Consider the following 22,383-nt stretch of genomic DNA (forward strand, 5'->3'; position numbering starts at 1 on the left):
AAATAGAAAATGAATGAGCCTGAGCAGAGTGCTGACCAACCAAATACCCTCTTCAGCAGAAAGATACACAGATACATTCTTAAGTTCCTAAAGCTTTTTTGAGTGTTAAAACTTCATTGTAAATCTGTTCAATTAAATGGGATCCTACCAAAATGGTGATGTACTCAGCTGCGCATATCTTTTCTGGTGAGCATATCCAACAACACTGCAATGATGCCCTAGTGACAAGGGGTATCCGTACCTGGGTGAAAAGGTATTGGTTAATTCTTAGACTGCTGAAGCACGAGTGATGTTTTCATGGGAACTTGAAAATGATCAGCATGCTTGGATCATTTATCCAGTTGTCTCCATGGAGACTCAGAAGCCCAGCCACAGACACTTCCATCTGAAATCACTGGCCAGAGTTAATTCAGCCACAGATTACCTGCCAATGCACATTGAACTCAGATATCCCTATGGCATAGGGAGGCATTTTTGTGAGGTGCTGTTGATTTCAATTCACAAGCTGAACAACGCAGTAGATGAAGCATGCAAAGAGGTCACACATCAGTTGCTGTAGATTCCAGTTGCTGCAGATTTCAGTTGCTGCCTAGGTCCTTGATCCTCAAAGAAGGAGACCCAAGTCAGAGACATCTGCGCATGGAGTTTAACATGCAGGATGAGGCAGACTGAAATTCTGATGGCAGAATTTGATTAAATGCCTTAAAATTTGAAAGCAGCTCCATCTGCTTTTTCCTGCTTTATGTGCTTAAGGTGTGTCTTCATCTCCGTCTTTCAAAATGTCTCTTCTGGAGGAACTTGAATAGTTTGATGATTAGCGGCTTCTATTTGCCCTTCAGACAGCTCCAGATATTTTCTCCATCTGAACGAGTCATATGCTACACAGTCTGAAAAATGAGTAGGTGGATGTCTGGATTTTCCTGGCCTTTCAGGTAGCCTGTGTTATCATTGGTACTGACATTTTGGGTACAGACTCTGCAGTTTGCCCTTTTTTGGTCTTCTGCTGTCTCTTTCATTTCTCTTTCTGGGTTGGATTGTATAAATGATGGCTTTTCACTGTTGTCCAACTTCCCCTTTGCTGCTGTGGGTAAGCACCTCTTTCACTTCTGCATGTTAAAATGGGCATAAATAAATAAATAAAACCATGAGACCAAAAGCTCGGGTAGACTGTTATGGTGCAGCATTGTAGGCTTGGAAACACCTTTCCTGGTATTTTTATTGCTGTGGACTGACTGACATCACTTTAACATGTCTCCAAGTGCTTATTATCTCATCTCTCACACTGGGAAGTAAGGTCTCTCAAGAAGCAAAACAGAGATATTTACAAATGAGGGTTAGCTCCAAGGTCTATAGAATACAAGTATCATCTTTCATGGCTCTATTCCCTCAGCTTCCATATTTATTTGTGACCGCCGCACCTTCTTTTAAAATGCTCTGTGCTATCCTTTTTGTGCTATAGGCGCTGGGGGCAAGAGTGGGGTCTGCAGAGCTGAGGTATGGAGCACATGAGTGTTTTAGGCTCCCTTTCACCCTTCTGAAAGATACCACATCTGTCAGGGCAGAAAAAAAGAGAAGTGGCACCAGCTGGGAGGGACAGGAATAACACAACTCTGCAAGAGGCTTCAGTAACAGTGTGGGGCTGAGCAGTCACACAAATGGGATATAGCCGGTGCTTCAGGATTTGGCTGTAGTCCCCAGTGCTGGCTCATCCTAACGAGGCTAGCCTCACCCTGTCCTGGAAAATTGTGCCTAGTGTCTATCAAATCCCAGTCTGCATAAGCTGAGATATGGCTGAGTATGAGACATCCCAGTCTTTTGTAATACACCAGAGTACAAAAAGGTGGAAAAGACGAAGTGCTGCCTTGGATGAGGAGCTGTGGGTAGGTTAAAGGGCCAAGGAAGCCTGGGCTTCTGAGGCTCCTGAAAAAGTAGTGTATTGGAGAAGTTTATTTCTAAGAAGAGCCAGCTGCACTTCCAGGTATTGCATTGGCAGCACAAGACCTGTCAGCCTTGCCGGTCTGAAATGAGGTATAGACATCTGGGCATGAACTAAGACAAAGGTGGAATTTCATCTAACAGAAAGAAGGGGGGGCGGGGGGGAATTGAGAAACATGGAGAAGACAGCATTTGGGAACCAATGTCTTCTCTGGAATATTAAAAGACCTTACACATACCTCAGGGGTTACATCTACATGAATGGGTGTGAGAGTTGCTTGCCTGCTCTTATGATTTGAGGTCCCAGGATGCAGGCCAACTCTGATATGAAATCTGAAACTCCAACAATATGACACTGCTCATCTAAGTGCTCCGTGCAGGACATAACAACACAGCTCTGAACTTTTGATTAATGCAAGTACCTGATACCCAGACCAGTCTGGCTTATGTCCAGCTAGCTCTGACCACAAGCAACTGCATGCACCACTCTGCATGGACACTTTTGATTAGTTGCAGTAGTTAGCTCTCATAATGGCTTCTGCAGCAGTCATACACAGATACAGAGCAAATTGCCAGTCATTGCGCAGTGGAAGCAAAGTGTTTTTGTGACAACACTTTTAGTATAAAATTTCATATTTCATAGTACATAATTCCTTTGGATTGTTCAAGTAAGATGTAAAAATGACAATATATTGAAAACAAAGAAAAATTAATTAAAACCAGAGCAGCTCTAAACTGACATATTTAAAATTACTTCAAAATGAAATTAATCTTTTCAAAGAAAAATAGGTTTCATGTAGGTCCAAAAAAAGCAGCAAGCAACAAAATCCAGAATTGTGCAGAAATGATTTAGGTGATGAATGGGGAGGAAATGGTCAAACAGGGCTGAACTGAATAAAGTACATTTGCAAGTTCTTGAAAAACCCGTTTAAGAGGGAGTCCGGCAGAAAATCTGTAAACTGAATATGACTAAACTTGATCCAGATAAGGGTTTATTGGGGGATAAAAGACGAAACCTCTGATCTTGGTTGCTGTTGGAGAAAATTGAGTAATAAACAACAGTTCTGTTAATGTCTTAATCATAGCTTATACAGAATTTTCTCTTGCCAACATTCCTCTTCTTCTCATTGTACTTTGAGACAGTGTGGTTTGTGTGTCTCAAGTGGTCACAATAGCTCTTACAGGAGGAGGCCTGACTCCTTGTAGGCCACCAAAGCTGGACGTGTCAGAAGAAAGGGACTAGATGAAAAGCAGCCAAAGGGACTTCCTGGCTGGGGCTTGTGCAGACAGCCATCAGCCTCCTTTCATGGCAACACTAGTAACAGAAACATCCCCAGAGAGCCATTTGGGCAAAAAAAGACAACAGATGGATCTTGGGAGTGCAGCTTCTCCCTTAAGCAACATCTGCTGATCTTAAAAAGTATCCAGAAAGCCACACCACACTTAAAAATGAAACAAATGAATGTGCAGGAAGAAGAACAAACCAAGATAAATTAGCTGCCAAAGTGCATACTTGTTGCGATTACCTGCATTTTAACAATAAAGCTGCATGAAAATGTTGCATAGCAGCAGTCATGCTAGATAGAGAGCAAGGATTGTTCGGTATAATAATCAAGAGCCTGAGCCCAATGAGGGCTGGTCACGTCCAGAGCTTGCAGATATCAAACTCTCGATCCTGCTCAAAACACAGTTATTTAGTATCCCTTCTGGTTTGCCTGCATATCCCTCCTACAGTGTGAGGAAGGAAAACACTTAAAAATACTGGAAAGCAAAGCTTTGTTAGATTCTTGTGTGGTTCTTAAGTCTTGTGATCTGTTTCAAGTCAGAAAACTGAGAAACAAAATATGTACGCTGACTGAAAGGTGGGAAGAGGGAACACCAAAGCTTCACATAGATAACCTATGTACTTATAAAAGAGATGGGAAAGCGTATTTTTGAAACTACTGTCCCTAATTAAAAACAAACAACAAAACGATAGCCAAAAAAGGCCAAACCCCCGAACCCAGCACTGTAGTGACATTCTGTGAAATTCTCAAGCTTGGTACTACATCTGGTCATTGATAACTGATCTGGTAGCCTGGTGGCTGCCTATACAGAAAGCTGTGCAAGTTTCTCGAGCACAAGTAAAAACCGAGTAGAGTTCAATTTAATTTAATTTTTCATAACATTTAATTTCTTTTCATGTTTCATATCTTTGAAACCAGTATCATTTTTAGCTCTTCAAAATACAGGGGCACCAGTTTCATTTTTGCAAGCCTACATATTTAAAGGAGGGTGTTTAAACAGTGCTGGCAAGTCTGCATTTCTAAATGTTAGTGTTCTGGGTTTCAGCTAAATAAAGAAAGCAGGATTTGCAGTTGAAAAATTAAGGTTGTAAGCTCAAGAAAATATGGTTAGAAGAAATATGCGGAAAACCAAAAATGCCAATTAAATATATCTGTGTTAAAAATGGACCATAACGCCTGCTGCAATGGTACTGTTACCGACGCAGTTGCTGTAGAAAGCAGAGCACCAGGAGCAAGTAAGGAAGCACAGGAATTAACTTCTAGCTACTCCAGTGGGGCAGAGCCCAGTGAATCACACTAGGAAGCACAGATCAAATCCTCTTATGTAAACATCATACAGGGCTGGCACTGATCCTCCATGCACCCTAGGAGGACTGCTGACGTGGCATTCCCCAAACACACATTTGCTTTGCGTAACTGTGGGCAGTCGTTCTCGGGTACGGGAGGCCTGAGCATAAGCCTGCATATCATCTGCTCAGGGTGAGCAAAAACAGATGGGGAAAAGCAAACTGAACATGGCTTTGGGCTCCCAAGGCTACCTCATATGCCTCTTGTGGTCACTGTCCTTCACAGACATAGGGTATCTTCCCCCAGCACACCTATGTCCCATGCCTGTGTCCAAGCCCATGGAGACCCGGGTGGCCTGTCCCAGTCCTAGGTTCTGCTGGATATCCAGAGCCATGTTCCGGGCATTCCTTTAGGTTTCCCAGCAGTTTTCCACTTCAGTGCAGAGTGCCGAGGGCCTGTCTTCTCTTTCACACCAGTGTTTAACTTGCTGAATCAGGACTCTGTGAACTGATTCAGACCTGGTTTCTGGTGACTAATGCCAGGCACTCCCTTCCTCCTAGGCAGTGGCAGCTCCACAGTGCTCCCAACCCCGGTTCAGCCCGTCAGTTACAGGATTGGAGACCAGATGTGCTGCTTCACCCCACTCAAAAGTGGTGACGGATAAAGCCTTATTTCAGATGGCTTTTTTTTATTTATACAACAATGTCAATTTGTAGTCTGAGCATTTTTGTTCTAGGATATTCTAGTTATATGACCATAAAGTATAATCTCTACACATACAGATCCTACAGTTTACAGGACTGATCTTCCTGAAGAGATTGTGGGTGGGGTACTGTGAAATTCCAGTTGTTGCTCTTCTCAGTCAGCTGGGATCAGATGTGAAATAAAGTAAATATCTTAGGAGTACTTTTAGCATTGAAGACTTTATGTTAGGCATAACTTTATCTATGGAAAGCTATCTTCTAATAGGCTGTTTTATCATTCACACTTAGAAGTCTTAAGACTTAGAGGAGCACTCAGTAAAAGCTCTGGCACAACTTCCATTAGCCTCTACGCACCCATCAAACACATATTACACAAAAGTGTAATATAATACAAACAGCTTCCAACTAAGACAACTGCACAGCATCACCACCAGGCATTCTCTGCAACTTGTCCCTGTTTTGTTAGCAAGAATTTTTATTTTTAACAGTTTAATCACTGCCGTGATCTCTGTGATTGCAGGAAGACCACCAGTGTTTGCAGGTTCCTCCAGCATGAGACTGTCTGGTCAAGTGTGGAGGATACCCCACATTCTTCATTCGAGGTTACTGGTGAGACAAAAATGTTTGTTGTGCTGATCAGGCCCATGCAATTAGTGTTATTTTTCTCTTGAAGGCTTCAAGTGCAGAAGCTAAGGACATCCCCAGTGAGTTAAACCGTCTTAAGTCATTTTCTGAAAAAGCCTCAGAGATCCTTTAGCCTAGGGTGGATTTTCCTCCTGTGGGTTTTCTTGGGTGCCTTCAGTTTTCATGTCCTGAGTTAGATAATTTCTCATCCTCTGAAATATCTCTGGTGTGTGCATGAATACAAAAGGTAGCCTGCAGGACTTGCAGTGGTTTGTCTTAATTTGTTAGTGTCAATGTCACTGGATGACCCAGACTCCCATTCTGCTCTTGACGTCAGGAGTGTCCCACTGTTTTGAGTTGAATTTCTCGGAGTTACTGCAAAGCTGTGACTCAGGAAGTTGTTGAGTTTTATCTGTTTGTGTTTTTTTCTTTAATAGTTGCCTATGGGAAGTTCAAGATGTCGTAAACATGGTCAGGCCATTTCCCACCTCCAGATGTGATCCTGTACAATTATCCACTATGACAAAAAAAAAGATGCAAGGGTACATTGTGGCATGTCACCTCATACTACACCCATTTGTGTTGTTCAAATACTTGCAGATTTAAGGAAAATGGGTTGTATTAGAGCATTAGCTTCTATTCTTTGCCTTTTGTGAATGTTTCCCTAATTTCTAGACAAAGTTGGACGTTCCACACTCCTTTGCCATGGCATGCTGTGAAACATTTGTCTGTTGTCCTTTGGGCCTGGTAACATCAATCACATTTTTTGTTCTTGCTTAGAGATCAAGTTTTGATGCCACATGAGGCAGCATCCTGACAAGAAGAAAACCTGATGGCACAGCTGTAGTTTCAAATACTCCAGCAGGTTCACTTAGGTGTACTATTGCACAATGACCTAGTTTAGAGCTATCACGGGGAGCAATTAATCTTTGTCACTCCATACTCATTCTAGAAACACCTGAAGCCTGGAGAACTCCCTGAAGCCACATCTCTTCCTGCCACCTTTCTGCAGAGGGGCTCAGTTCTGCTTCACTAGCCTAGAGCCCCTCCAGGGCCCCTAGATGAAGACGTCAGTACGATAGCAACAGAAGTACTGGTTACACATTGTAATCCCCTGACTTCTCATACACACTCCAAATTTGATGGGGGATTAATTTCTTTTGGTGTCTGCATCAGTCGGTCATTAGTAGCTCCTGGTGTTACTCTGGCAGTACGTTTTCTTCCTAAGTACTTTTTGTGGATCATATTTTCTCAAAATCGCATCCCTTTTCAGCTGTTGATTTCCGCAGAGAGCAGCAGGTGCCTGGACAGCTCGTCACACATGTTGCTCCAGTCGTTGTGTGCCGACATCCCTGCAGCTCCTGTTTTCCTGAATGAGGCTTCCCCCCTCCCAATAGTTTGGGGAGCTCCACCTTCTTTGTCCTTTGTCTCTACATCATATGCAAATACCTTCTGGCCAGGGACCCCCTTAAGCTTCTTTCATCTGACCCATGGGATGCCTATGAATGCATTGCTGGGCCTCCTCCAACTCTTTAGTCACTTGACTAGAAATGATTCCTTGAAATTCTGCATCTGGTCTAAATGACTCACCCTGAGGCTGGGAATTCACAGCTGATACCTTTGAAAAAATACCCTGAATTTCTGTCTCAGTGTTTAGAGCTCCGTAGGTAGCCTGTCCATGGTGTTATCAGTGGCATTATCTTCTTGAGCTAACAAAATATGAGTTGCCTTTATGCAAACTCTCTTCAAAGTAAATGGTCATATAAGAGTTTCTGATGGCCTTTCCCTGGGCAGGCAGACTCCCTGTATTACTCATTCTGAATTCAGTACATTAAATTTTGCCTCACTTAAACCATCTTCTGACCAGAAGTAGAGGGAAACCCCCAGCAAAAGCTTCCTCAATGCAAATAATTGCCTCTGTGGAGGTTGCCCTATTGATGCTTTTTGGCTTGCTGTTTATTTGGGATTTCCAAGAAGCCAAGTTTCTGCTTTTTTTCCATCCTGCACATCAAGAAAAGTTTCATAAGACTCTACTTTGCAAGATGCACAGCCTATATATTCAAATTAGTGGCAAAAGTCTTTGGCCCTGCCATCCAAAAGCACTGTCACGACATTGTTCTGCTTTCCCTTTACCCTCAAAGAGTATTAACTCACTGACTGGAAAGCCTTCCTCCTACTCAAGGCCACCAAATGTCTTCATAGAAGAAATGCTCTTTCTATGTTGAGCCCACTGCTGCAGGTGTAAAGTAAGCAAAGGCTACCAGGAAAAGGCAGTAACGTGCCCTGAGTGAAAAGCAGCATTGCCTTCCTTCACTGCCGCTGGCTCAGAGGCAGCAATTACAGTATGAAGCTGCATAGCATGTTATTAATAAAATAGAGCACCATCTCTTGCAGGAGGCTGTCTGGCCCAATCATTTTAAAGTATTCATTCTCTCACCTGTATAGGAGTGATCAGGGACTGGGGGCTGCAACCAAGAGGCAACTGAGCTGCCCAAAAGGTAATGGTTGAGTTAAAGCTGTGCACAGTTTTCGTGCAGTGGAAAGCTTAATTCAAGTCAAGGCGGTGATGAAAGACTCACAAGACTCCTCTGAGCCTGAATCTAGCCCTTGAACTGGGAGCTAGACCTGCAGAGTCCTGCTTTTAGGTGACCCAACCTTGCTGCAAATACATTTCTCTTGGTAAACGGATAGCAACCAAGGCAGTTTGCCAAAATGTCTTGTCCTCGTTATCACAGTGAAAGAATATTGACTCATACCTCTGCCAGTTCAGTTTAGGGCTGTTCTGTGGTCAGAGATTAGTAGGGTTATTAAGGCACTGATCCAGGTGGGTTACCAATACCTTTGCAATAAAACAGTTGTTTAAGACTTTGCCTCAAGTAAAATAGATGTTCTTATGAAGATTAACATTAGAATTGTACATCATGGGGTTTTGTTCTCTTTTTTTTTCCTTATTCACAGAAAAGAAAGGCCTAGAATAATTTATTACTGTTGTGGCACAATCTCATTTAACTTTACAAGCTCTGTAATGTGAAATGACTTTCATATAGCACAACAGCTGACATGTAAAGATAAACATAATTATTTTATTATATCTGTGACTCATTTGACATCAGTCCACATTTATTCATACTTTGAGGAGCACATTAATGGGTAGAAAATTTGTTTTAGTTACCAAGCAAATGAATATTTTCATTCATTTTATTTATGGTGTATATCTACAGCTGTAATAAAATGCAGACATTTAGGGCAAAAGTCCTTTCTGAGGCCCATGGCTTGTGATCTCAGATCTGTAGGCAGCAGACAGCTGGAGTTTCTTTTTCATTTATGTCTGTGAGGGAACTGGAGTTAGTAACGCTGGTAAAGTAACAGCTGCTGAATGCTATTTCCCTACAATCCAGCAATTATAGCACGTGCCACCACCTGATAACTTAATTATTCTTTTGCACAGTCCTCACTCTGATGGTTTCAGATATTTGAATTCTTTCTTCTTCTCCCAGGGTATCAGATGGCTCTAAACAGTGAGTGTGGTCTAATAGGCTCTGTGCAGGAGGGTCTGCCTTGTTTCTTTCCCCGAAGAGGAAGTTGCTTAGTAAGCAGGGCCTTTTGTGCTCATGAACAGAAATACGGAACATGTGGCTAAGACCCTGCTATCTGTGCTGTCTCCTTGCTGAAGGAAGGGCAGAGTTTTTCTTTTTTCCCATCATTCTGAATGTGAGAGTTATTGATCCCCCATTGCCAAAAAATATCTGAGATTTGCCCATCCATCTGCTGTTAGTGTGGGACTGCAATGCTGTGCCTCCCATCCTCACAGTGTGACTCCAGTGCTTCCCTTAATGCACAGGAGGAAGATGGTCCTTTGGCAGCCTTCAGCTGTGATCCCATCATACCTGGTAATCTGACTGCCTTCCACTTACCTAGCATATTGTAAACGTTTTATTATCAGCAAAAGTCTCTAACAAAAGAGGAACCCAGGAGGTGATGTGAAGAAAAAAAGACCCAACTATAAGAGTACTTATTTTCTAAGGTGATCATGAGATCAGCCGTTACTCATTCTTCCAGCTACTAGATAGACCCTTCTGTGAGTACTATATGAAATCAGTAAGCAGCTAAATGTTTTATGCTGCTCAAGAATTGATATATGCATGTTTCAGTTCTCCAATATGTTCCATTCCTCTGATGATTTTTTATATCTATCTCCATTGTCCCACTACTTCTTGGGCTTGACTGCTGAACAGGTTTTGGTTATGGGCTTCTTTTGACTAAGCAGATACAGATGAAGTTTTCACACTGCCTGAATATTTTAATTGGAAGACTCAAGACAAATATAAGAGGCCACCAGATCCCTTCCTGTTACCTGTAAATAACTTTCAAAGGCTACTCATAATGCTGTAGACATACCAAGTTTTCAGTAATCTCAGAAAAAGAAAGGGAACATCCTAATGTAAATACCAAGTAGTATATGTTATGTGTCATGGGGAACCAATATGCCGATCAGACTGAAAATGTGCTCTTCAGTAGAACACTGCTGTAGCTTTAATCAGCTTTAGCTGTTCTTTTCCTCTTTTTTTCAGAGCACCATATTTACCAAACTGTAGGGCAACCTTGAGTGCAAAGTAACTTCTCACCGCCTGTTTTAGGAGGAAAAAAAAAATCAAATATCATCATGTGCTGAAAACTCCCTGAATTATGATTGCAATCCAGAATGATCCTATCTCTGACAAACCACCCCAATGCCTGATAGGAATCCGAATTAATGTGGATCGGAAGTATGCTGGTTTTAAGGGCTGGCCTTGTTCTCAGACAAGGCAGTTGCTGATTCCATGTGCACTCAAGAAGAAGCCAGCAAATAAAAGCTGTAACTCTTTAAATCTTGAAGGTTATTTCCAGGAGACTTTCTGGAGAGAAGTGTACAGAAATGACAGTAAAGACTTCCTCAGTAAAGAGCATGTGGTTTTGTGACTATGATACATGGATAATGACATAAATGCTACTTGCAGGCAATTATGTAGTTTATGGGATTCTACAACATACCCCATACATTGGTGGAAATAATTGTATCAGTAATTAAAGGTGTACCTTGTGTCTAGACCTGGGATCAACAACTGTGGGAAACCACAGCAGGTTCAGTATTGGGTTTGGTAGCCAGATTGTAAAAGAAGGAATCATGAACTACAGATACTCCTTGCCAGCAGTAGTGCCTTCAGCTGGCATTTCAGGACGTTGTTATAAGCAGTACTACCCTCAGAGATGCTTTTAAAACATTTGATAAAGTTACAAAAGTAATTACATTTTTGTCCAACTTTATCCAGGAAATAAGTCACCTGAAGACAGCATGCCTTTCCAATATGCAGCCAGACAGATCCCATGCAGAAGAGCTGCCTTGTGTTTCTGAGTGCTGTTTTGCTTTCTGTGCAACTTGTGATTTCAAGGGTGAGATTGAATTTGTGGCATAACAGCTCAGATGGAAAAAGTGCACATTAATTTCAGGGGTTGGCTGAAAGTCCTGAACATGGTACATCCATCCCAAACTCTACACAGACTGAACATTTCAGCACTGGAATCTCTTATGAAAATTACTTCAGTTGCTTTAGTTGATTTATGATTTAGGCTACAATTTATTTGGGAATCAGATCAATTGTGGTTAAAGACTGAATGCCCAAGTTTCCAAGAGAAGTCCTCTCTCTCCCTCTTTCCCCTACCCCAGTTCCAAAATCTGGAAGAAAAGCCCCAGAATCATTAAGGTTTATAGATATATTTAGCTAGAAACAATTTTGCTGTACTTAATAACAGGTTTGAACAGAAAGAGTTTTAAAACTTTTGCAATTCTTATGGCAGATCCAAACTTCCCGGAAACTGCTGAAGACACGCTTCAGATGTATGGTCCTGATTATGCTCATACTCATGTGATTGCCTGGATTTAGCTGTAACATTCAGACTTCCAGCTTACAAGAAGTTTGTTGGGGGTGATTCCCAAATGTTTCTATTAATTCAGCCAAGCAGGGCATAAACTATGCTCTAAAACCAGGAAAGCTGATATTATTTTGTTTGGATCTGTATCCCAACGTTGTGCCTAGTTAAAGTGCTCAGAGGCACATGAAAACACAGCTTTGAACCACAGGAGAAAAAGTCATGGCTCAAGGATGTATTACATATACGTGAGGACTACATGGATGACTTGAGAGCTTACAGATGCTGGGGAGGAATACATTTCAGGAAGGCCAGGGCCGTAGATCATTGCCTGGCATCTCTTCAGCTCCATAAGCTGTTCTCTCCGGGATCAGGTTTCAGAAAGGAATGCCGTCATGGGAGATTTTACACCATGACTAAAACTGCTGACTTTCCAGCAGGATGTTTAACCTCCCATTCCAGGCTCAGCGCTTGCTTTATTTACTAATGCAGCTCCTAGTTGTTACTTGCTGGAAGAATAGGAGTAAACGCTCTGCCTTGGCAGTGTGTTTGTGAGTGAGAAAGTACCACTCATCAACCCTGCATCGTAGTCTCTCCTCTGAAACTGGGAAGAGTCTGCAGTCAGGAAGATATTACAAGGAAAGAGCATAAAGAGGAATTAGAGTTCACTGTCAGTTCTGATCCCAGCAGAAAACTTATCCGTAGAATATAGAGCATCCCAGGCTGCAATATATCTTCTGGTACATTCTCCATGATGGGAGGGAGGATCTGGACAAGGTCCACTGCAAAGCCAATAGCTGCAGGAAGGTTTTATGACCACATGGTTCTACTAGAAACATGGCAATTTGGTGTCAGGAGACTGACTTGGGGCAAACCCTCAAAACATACCTTTTGCTGTATAGCAAGAAACTACCAAACAGGGGAAAACCCGCCTCTACCTGCAGTCACACCAAAATATTATTTTTGGTGAAACAGTGGGTAGTCAATTATTACTCTGAAATATCAATAATACTGGAATGATGACAGTTTCTTAATGTCACAGAAATACCAAGACCAAGGTTCTTATTTAGCTGCTTTTTCGTAGTAACAAAAATATACCTCAAAATACAAAAGTTCAAAGTGGGAAACCTGTTAAGCATTGCTAACCTGTGCTGTGGGATTGGTTCAGTCCCTTCCAATGTTCACAGGTTCTTCATGAGTAACAAGGTTTTATCTGGAACCCGAGCTTCCTGAGTCACGGGATTTTACGAGATTCTTCCCTCTTGTCTTTCCCCTCCTGTTGGCAGCCATCATGGAAGTATTTGAAACAGCAGGGATCCTGAAGCCTGAAAAAAAAAAAAAACAAATCCAAATAAATTCACCTTTAATGTGTATATACCTACGTATGCATACACCCATATACCTGTAAGTATATGTATATATAGTATGAATGGGTGCATCCATGTGTATCTGTCTGTGTGTCTGGAGGGAGGGAAGCAGACACATAACTGTCTTGTGATCTTTTTGTTAAGGTAAGGATTTCAGTTTTTGGAAGGCAGTTGCTGTCACTGCCAACCCTCTAAAAAAGCCATCAATGAAAGTTAGGAGGTACATAGCTGATTTGGAGGGGACTCTGCACACTGCCAGACTGCACCCTTTAGGAGGCAACACACTATGGCTTGGGTCTTGCAAGCGCTTGATCCACTTGAGCAGTTTTTCACATGGATAGGGATGATAGTAGGCAGGCAGTGGGAGCTACCCATGAAGGAGCACAAGAGCTCAGGCTCTTTCATCAGGAGATTCCAGTATCCTGATACTGCACCTAGTTTTCTCACTCGTGCTAGTAGTTTGCATCATGCGTTGTGAGGTCAGTAGCTAAGGATCCAAGAATTACATTCTTCCTCATGAGTAAGTTCTGGCATGATCTGGAATGACTCATCAGGTTAAAGGGTTGTAAGGCTAAGATGTTTATGAAATACACTTAAATATTGACTGAGTTTTCTCAGAAGGTATTTTTTGTATAAAAAGCATGAAGTGCCTCCAGTAGGTACTAAATATTTAAATACAGTTTTTGTCAAGTTTCATAATACTATATTCTGTAGACTTTGCCTTTTTTTTTTCTGTATCACAAAATAAATTTTAAAGGAAAAAAAAAAAACCAACAACAAAACCCCTAAACTCCATAAATGCCAGCAAATCTTCTCACCATCCACTATATTCAGACTTATTTAATTAACTTGACAGACTTGATTTTTACCAAGCTTTTTCTGTGGCTATGATAAATTATGTCTTCCAGATCTGATTATTCATTAAATGCCTACTGTGAATTTCAGGCTCCCTCATGCTTAAAATACAGCGCATGCTTAATGGGATTAAGAATTAAAATCTGTTTCTTAATTTTATTTAATGTATGACTTAAAATTACAGAATTTAAATTCTAAGGATGCCACAGAACACATCAATTAACTGTACTGAGCTAATTAGCTTTTATAATCATTTTTTTGACTGCAGCACATATATTTTCAGACCTGAAAGAAATGACTGGACTGTTTATTCCTGAGATTAGCATAAAAGCCTTGTTGTGATTTCAGTGGTGGGCACATTTTAATCCAGTTTTGCAGTAAATAATGAATGACTAAATCCTCATTGCATTAATCAGAAAGATTGAATGATGAAATTAAGCTTTATTTTAGAGTACTGTTCCTCACTGTTTCTTGAGTGGTGTAATAAGGTCTTGGAAAGCTTGTTGCAGGACTTAGAAGACATGAACATCTCACTGCTTTGCTATAGCAATCTGCAAAAATTTAGCTCACCTGCAGTTGGGGAGCAGGAATAGAGTTGAGGTTCCTGGTAGCTGCTGCTCAGAAACCCATGGTCCTGGTGCAGTGCACACCGATGGTTACAGGGAGGTTCCCACAGCTTCCTATAGATTCTGGCTTAGATGGGTTAGAGCTGTGCTGCACACGTTGCAGTTGGTTCATTATTTTTATATGCCTGTTTCTCTGGAGTGGGTTATTTTATTCTTTTTGTCATGAAGATGACATATAACTTCTTTTCTATTTCGAATGAACTGCCCCTGTATTGCTGACTTTATTTTATCCATTCAGAGCTATAACAGAACTGTAAGCACAACCTTGGGTAAAATTTGCATGAGAAATTATTTGCAGCATGCAGCCAACCGCCACTTCATTATATTCACAGGAAACCCCCTCCCCTCTCAACAAAACAAAGATTTAAAAATAGGACTCTGCCTTCACAGCCTGATGTTATTGCTGCTGTCTTCAGCTGCAGTCCTGTCATTTATGACAGCCATGTAGTTTGTGCAGCACAGACTGAGAATACACAAAGACAAATGCAATGTTTATGAAAATGCCATTCAAGTAATAAACAAGAAGGAGGATGCAGTGTGAAAAACAAGTCTAAAGGATGACACAAGCTTCTGTCATCCTGATAAATGTTTTAAACTGTCTTAGCTGGAAAGGAAAATACCCCCTGGACAATTTGCCAAAGATTCCTTCTTCACAAATAACTTCAAAATCAAAATGAAAGACTTTTCCAGGAGATATTTTCTGCTTCAGCTGCAGTTACTGAGCTGGGGAATGCATTAATTAAAGAAAGTCCTACAGCTTGCATTAAAAAAAACCCTAACTAACTCTGAACTGAACTGAAAATCAACAAATTGTGTCTTACTAGGCAAACACCCAGAAGGAAGATTAAGATTTAATGTCAGTAGGTTACATTTCTTGCAGCCCTTTTATCTGTGGTATCTGTGAGTATACCTCATTCTCTCCTTTCCCTCCCGTAAGTTGCTCCCTGGCATCCTCTTCTGCATGGAAGAAGCCCCCTGAGGTCATCTCATCTTCCAGTAATGTGTTTTCAAGTCCCCCTTCTCCTGTGGTGCCTGTAAGAAAACAGCTGGTGTTTAACAGCTCAAGAGAGGCACTTGTAAAACAGGAGCTACATTAAAAGTGTAAGAAATGGTGCTGCATTTTATAGTCTCCCCGCTCCAAAATGAGTACGGGGCTTGTTCTTTTAGACTCTCAGCTATGAAGGGCAATTCAAGTGCGACATGGAGCATTAAGAACCTGTGGAAGGTTCTTATAAACATTAATTAAATATTTTAAAATAATAATATGTACACCCAGCCCCAGTTAACTGAGGCTGGTTACACAAGCACCCATTTTGCTGCTGGTGGACTTGCTTTGCTGCTTGGCAAAAACAGCTGGAAAATACCTTTTTCTGATTTGTTAGACTAGCATGTGCCACTGCCAGTTTCAGAGAGTCATATGAATGATGTTTTACTGTCCAAGATGGAAAGTCTGCTGGAAGCCATAGTAGGCAACAAGTACTGACTGGCAATAAAATAGTCCTTAAATGCTAGATGTTCCTCAGTATTGGATTGAAGTGGCTGTGTTTAAGTCATTGTCTGGCATTCACGGTGTTCAGGGCAAATTTTGCTATTCAGTTTTTGAGGAAACAAATGGAGCCAGTAGTTAGGGATGGTTTCAATAGACAGCTATTAGTATGTCTAATAAATAGACAGTTAATAGATCATGGCTTGCTCAGCGTTGCTCAGGAGGTAAGACAGTGCAGAAAACCACAGCAGGAGTGTTCAAGGCCAGGTTGAATAGGGCTTTGAGCAACCTTGTCTAGTGGAAGGTGTCCCTGCCTATGGCAGGGGTTTGGAACTAGATGATCTTTAAGGTCCCTTCCAACCCAAAACCATTCTGTGATTCTAGATGATTCTGTGATATGGCAAAAAATCAGACATTTCTTTATTCTCTCTCTGGCCCTGCCGTGGTGACTCCACGTGTGGCCATACAAGTTATTTGACTTTGGGCAGGGGAGATAACACCTACTTCTCCATGCTGCCATGAGATTGGCTTCATGTTTGTAAAGCAATTCAGCAAGATTAGGAGCTAAGTGCTATTTGGGAGCCCTATGCTCCTGCCTCTGACACCATGTCAACACCCACAGCTTCAGCAAGCCAGCAGCAGAGAGATGCAAGCAGCCACTCTTCTTCCCTTATTAATGTATGAAGCCACCTCTGTGGGGCTACACTGTGCCTGTCATTTTTAATATGCAGCTGTATATATTTTGTTGTCTTCGACTGGTTCTGTGGTTACACTTTAATTGAGTGGGATTATCTTTTGTGCAGCACATATCAGTACAAATAAGAAAATGTGTTAAAAGTTGAAGAGTACGATTTTTTTGTGCTTAGTGTCATTTCTCTGTTTTACTTGCCCGCCTCTGCTCCTCTTGGAAATAGGAAGCGTCCTTTCTCTTTTTCTAGGCATCTATGATTTTTCCTGTGCTTGTGGGAAAAGCAACTGGACAATGACCTAATTCAATGCAAATGAAAGGGATTTCCTAGCAAAGGATGGTAATTTGCGCAGTGCTGCAGGTATGTGAAAGCACCGAATAGCCACCTGTGGGTACTGAGAAGGGAAGACCTCTGCCATAACAGAGCTATAATCACTTTGCACTTTCCCTCATTGCCTGGAGGGAGCTGGAGCTCTTAAGTGCCATCCTATTTTTATATAAAATCTATTATGTTTCTACCTCTTGGCCATTTTATCCAGCTATTCCTATCAACCCTCATTATTGCTGGCCCTTAGCAGCAAGTCTTGAAAACAAATGCAGTTCCTACAGCCTTCCATGAAACTGTTGGTGGTAGAAGACCCTGTCTGTAAACAATGAAAAGGAGAGAACAGCTTATAACAATATAATGAAATGGGCTGTAAGCCCAGCATCCCTTCTCAGAATGAAACCAGGCATCCTCTTCCAAACACAATGCCTTACCTCAGAGTAGACTCTTAGGTATCTTATTGCTGTTACTCTGTGTCTGGAGATGCTTACAGTTACTTCCGTTTACATTTTCACATGTTTTTCAGCAGACTGATCAAATAGGCAGGTTTTCAGGAATAGATACTATGCATTGCGGTTTTGTAACAGGTTCTTCATTCTCAGATGTTAACTTCTTCTAAAGCTTTCTTTTATCACTCAACATTTTTATCAACCTCTTCCCTTTGCAATAAATTCCGATGATATATTTGTGCATTCCAAGTAAAAGTTTCTTCAGTGGTAGAAATCACCAGACAAGGTAAAGCAAAGCAAATGTAGTATCAAAACAACCAAAAGAGAAGATTCTGTTAGAGTAGTGCAAGATAATTCTGTTTTTCTTGCTACACATGAAGATCCATCCAGGTATGTGGGCTGCAGAGGAGGGGAAACGTGCTTTTACGTTGTTTTGGGCTCATGGGCTGTTCTCATTCAGCCTATCAGTCATGATCCCTCAGTTTAATGTGTTTAACCAAGACTATGGACCTTGTTGTCCTGCCTTCTGTATTCCAGGATGGTCATGATTCTTTTCATAACCAGATACTTTTTGGCAAGATCCTGGTGCTGCTTTTTTATGCCTTGTGTCCAGAATTGGAACAGGGCCTTCTTCGAGTCTGATTTGGGAAGACCTGAATGAGGAAGGCTGCTGGAATCCCTGTGAGGAAACAAAAGCAGAGCTTTCTGTAGCAGCTTACTCAAAAAGCATTTTGTTTGCTGTTGGAGGCAACAGCATTTTCTGTGTTTACCATTGTCACAGGATGACAGTATCAAACACGAAGCTACTCAAAAGTTGTGTGCCTGTGACCATGTGCTTGTTTAAATACTTGTAAAAGTAAATGATTTAGCAAAAAGAATATAAACTGTAAGTGCCAAAACCCTTTTGCTAGTTCGCTACATCTTAAACTGCATTTTGTGTTTGCTTTTATGGCTAAATTCAAGACTTTCTGTGGTGTTGAGACCCCTCATTCTGCTGGCATGGACCACAGATTGTGTACATAGTGTGATGACAGCTTTATATAAATACTCATTAGAAGACCACTACAAGAGAGATGGAATTTAAGTGCATCTGAAGCCAATGTAGGTAGCTGCAGAAAATGGAGTCTGATGTGATTATTGCTTGCAAATGTCCTGGGCACATGGAGGACCACTTGATGGCACTGGTTTTCTTGTTGAAGCGGATCTTTGGTACAGCATTCACAGTTTTTAGGTTCAAAATGATGGAGGGGCTTGTTACAGTATTTCATTAAAGTAGAATAAAAAGCGAAATATGTTAGTTCTGAGTAGAAAAATAAACATTCTGGGCATCAGCACAGTCTTTCAGATAGACAGGCTCCTTATTTCTCTCCTGAAGACTATTTTGGATAGCATTTGAGGAAAGATGAGGAATGGTAATGATAAACTGACGATAAACTTTTATGAACTAAGAAACAGGACATAAAGTTATGAATTTTATGGATGAGTAAGAGCTGAATCACCACTGAGACTTGAATTGGCAGACTTTTTGAATCTGCATTTCAAGTGAAATTCCAAAATGAGACGTCATTCCAAAACAAAACAATAAACTTTGAGATTTTCCATGGAGGGAGATTTGTGAATATATATAGAGAGATTTTTTTATTTTTTTTTTTTTTCCCCAGGGCAGCATTCTACATGACATATTTGGTTGTCCTTTACAAATTCTTCCTCAAGGTCTTTGAACAGCTAATAGCTCTGGCTCCTTACCATGCAGTGACGTGGGAAGCTCAAGAGTGAGGAAACTGAAAAAGCCAAAATTTCTCAGATTTTCGGACTGTTGAGAAGCCCAGCTCTTGGAAGTCCTGGAAAAACCTTCACATATGCATCTGGTTTGGAACCTGGAGCTGGGTTACTGTGGGATAATTCATACGACACAGACTAATCAATCACGAGGAGGGCCTTGTCATTTAAACACTCTAATTACTTTTTTTCTGCAATAGCTTCTGCTCTTCTCCACATCCCACAATGCAATCCAGGGATACTATGTTAATTGGAAGTATATTCCTGTGTGTGAAGTGGACTTTAATTAGCACCTAAGGGGCACATTCTGGTGTCCTGACTCATGTGGCGTGGAGGCGTACCTCAGAGTCACTCCATCACAGCCTGTGGGACTGCTCATGAAGAAAGATGCTTCCTGCACCAGATGAAGGCTGGCTGGGAAGCTCCGAGTCACCTAGATGGGACAAGAGGCTCCACTGACTCTCCAGCATGCAATGCCATGGCCTGGGGCCCTACAAAACAATAGTTATACTAACGCTGCCAATTATTTTGCTCGACCAGTAAGTAGTATGAGTGGCTCCAGATCTTAAGTCTGTGAGCAATGTAGGAACACTGCAAAAATTGGTATTGCAGGCAGTATTGTAATAAATTAATAACATCAGCTATTACATGAGTCATCTGTGAAAGGGGGCCCTGAGTTATGAAGACAGACACCAACTGTGGGGGGTATTATGGAAAATTAAAATTAATGTGGCATAATACTACTTCAATTACAATAAAAGTGCTTCAGCTGGAAGTGATGGGAAAAGTGGGAGGGGCATAACTCCACTGATTAGCATAATTATATCTATGCATCTGGTTTCCAAACACAAGGTAGAATTGGTTTCAGCTTAGTATCAGCACCTCCTGCCAGCCATGCAGTGAGACAGCCATGAGCAGACATCCCAGCTCCTGCACCATGGCATGAACCTCACAGCCAGGGTGGAAGGAAACAAAAGGCACTGATTAAAACAAAAAGCCTTTGCCAGCAAATTCCATGATCAGCATATAAAAGGTATAAGTTGTAGTTTGTTTAGGTTTTTTTTTTCCCTTAATGCTATTAATCATCTTTCAAAGCCCTTACAAAATGCATTTCCCTGATGATATAAAACATCCCATCCAGCACCACTTCCCTGGCTTTTTCCTTATTGTAAACCCATGTCACCTGAGGACCAGGGGTGCAGATGTTACTGAATACAGCTTCTTTGGTGGTTACTACAGAATTATGTCTGTCACTGTCTTTTACATGAACATCAGATGAAAATCCCAGCAGGAAGAGTGCAGGCCAAGTTATAAATCACCTGGGCAGTGTCCCAGTTGCACTATCTCTAAGAGGCATGTCCTGCTCATAATGACAATTTGGGATTAAAATGTCAGCAAGTACTTCATGAAAGTTGGTATCTATGAATTATTTCATAACTCCATAGAGTATGAAAATATGCTCTAAAGAGTTACTCAGACTTGAGAATTATTATCTTAATTGTGCTTAGAATAATTATGAAGCACTGAGATTATTGATCTCTCCTGAATGAGCTCAGTGGTAGTGAAGAATTTTAAAATGCTTTAAAATGAGGACAGAGCTGAAGTTATTTAAACACAAAGTCCAGCCTAATTCTAAGTGACACGGCCATCACAAATGTAATACAGACATATATGAAAACTAAAATTTTTTAATTGCCTGTTTATTTTCCTGCAGTATCAAAATGTTGTGCAGGATTTCATCAACACCAAGTATATTTTACGTTGTTAAAAATATTAAATGTTAAATGTTGTAAAACATAGCATTAATAGATTTAATGTCTCCTGTAGAACCTGACGTAATTCATATAATGTGAAAAGACTGTATCTGCCAATGAAGAGAAAGCCAATCCTTAAAATTCTCTACATTTTGAAAATTATACACTAGCTATTTTTTCTACACAAAAGAACTGTCCAGTGTACATCCTCCAGGGTAAAAAAGTGTTATCTATGATATATTTCTTTTGGCCAAATAACCCTTGGCATGAATGAATGTAGAGCAATTTATTTATTGTTCAAAACACAGGTCTTAGTATAAACACAGTGACTGGGTATAAAGGCTCAGTATTCAGGCTCAGTATTTACCATCTCTCAGTGATTGTTGTTGGACTGATGCTGCATTTACAAATGGAAACAAATCTTTTTTATCCTTTTTAATGGCCAGCCTTGCAATCTCAGTTTATGATTTAGGAAACAGCTTTGAGACCTTTCCTTTTGGCACAAACCCCCCAGCGGCAGGGCCATCACCCATACTCCCAGCCCCATCTCCCCTGCAGTGACAAACAGTGAGCTCCCTGCTGCTAAAAGCACAGACCATTGCATCTGAAAACAGGCTCCTCTCTCACTGAGACACATGAAGGTGCGTCTATCTCAGCCAGTCACACCAGTCAGAGCCCACTGGCAGGACCACACCTGCCCATCATTCACATCACTTCTGACATTGAAGAGACTGTGGACATTTCCTACCTGGCAGAGGTGCAAGCTGGTATGCTCAGCCTGAGCAGCCATACATGAGAATGGGGAGATGGCCACCCATCTCTCTTCACTAACTCATCGAGGGCAGGTGACTAGCTTTGATTAATCACCCATTTCATAGATGACTGAAGCCACAGGAGGCAAATACCTTTCTCTGTGCCTAAGTGACCAGCAGCCTGCTACCTGCAATTCTCATCTCCAGTCATCCCTTTTGATAACACCACAATACTATACTCTACATGAAAGAAAGAAATACTATTTAGCTTAAATAATTTTTCAAGTTGATGCACTGCCCCTTGCTGTATGTTTGATGGTTGAAGGGCAGATGAGCCCAGATCAACTTTACCTAAAATGGAAAAAGCTGCTTTTACAGTTGTCCACATTAAAATACCTAGCCTGGTCTATGCTGGAGCAGCTTACTGATGTAGGCTTTTCATTTGCACATTAAAGAGTTGAATTTATTGTTACACAATACTATACACCTTGCAGAATGGTAGCAGGATATTTTGAGGCAGCTCCCATTCCTCTGGATTCCTCTCCTCTGTATCCTGCCA

At 41.2% G+C, this 22,383-nt stretch overlaps 1 long non-coding RNA gene across 1 annotated transcript; it reads right to left on the reverse strand.

The window, feature by feature from the left end:
• Positions 1–994: 994 nt before the first annotated feature.
• LOC130606154 (uncharacterized) lies at positions 995–15,620 on the reverse strand. The gene is made up of 3 exons (XR_008973878.1): positions 15,502–15,620; positions 12,890–13,068; positions 995–1,106 (listed from the first exon to the last, which is right to left on the reverse strand). It is a non-coding gene; the product is annotated as an uncharacterized LOC130606154 (long non-coding RNA).
• Between the last annotated feature and the right edge of the window lie 6,763 nt (positions 15,621–22,383).

This window comes from Pezoporus wallicus, unplaced genomic scaffold (genome assembly GCF_028554395.1).
Source record: "Pezoporus wallicus isolate ANWC-B61680 ecotype Strahan unplaced genomic scaffold, APGP_CSIRO_Pwel_v1 contig_5785, whole genome shotgun sequence".
In the NCBI taxonomy this organism is placed as follows: domain Eukaryota; kingdom Metazoa; phylum Chordata; class Aves; order Psittaciformes; family Psittacidae; genus Pezoporus; species Pezoporus wallicus.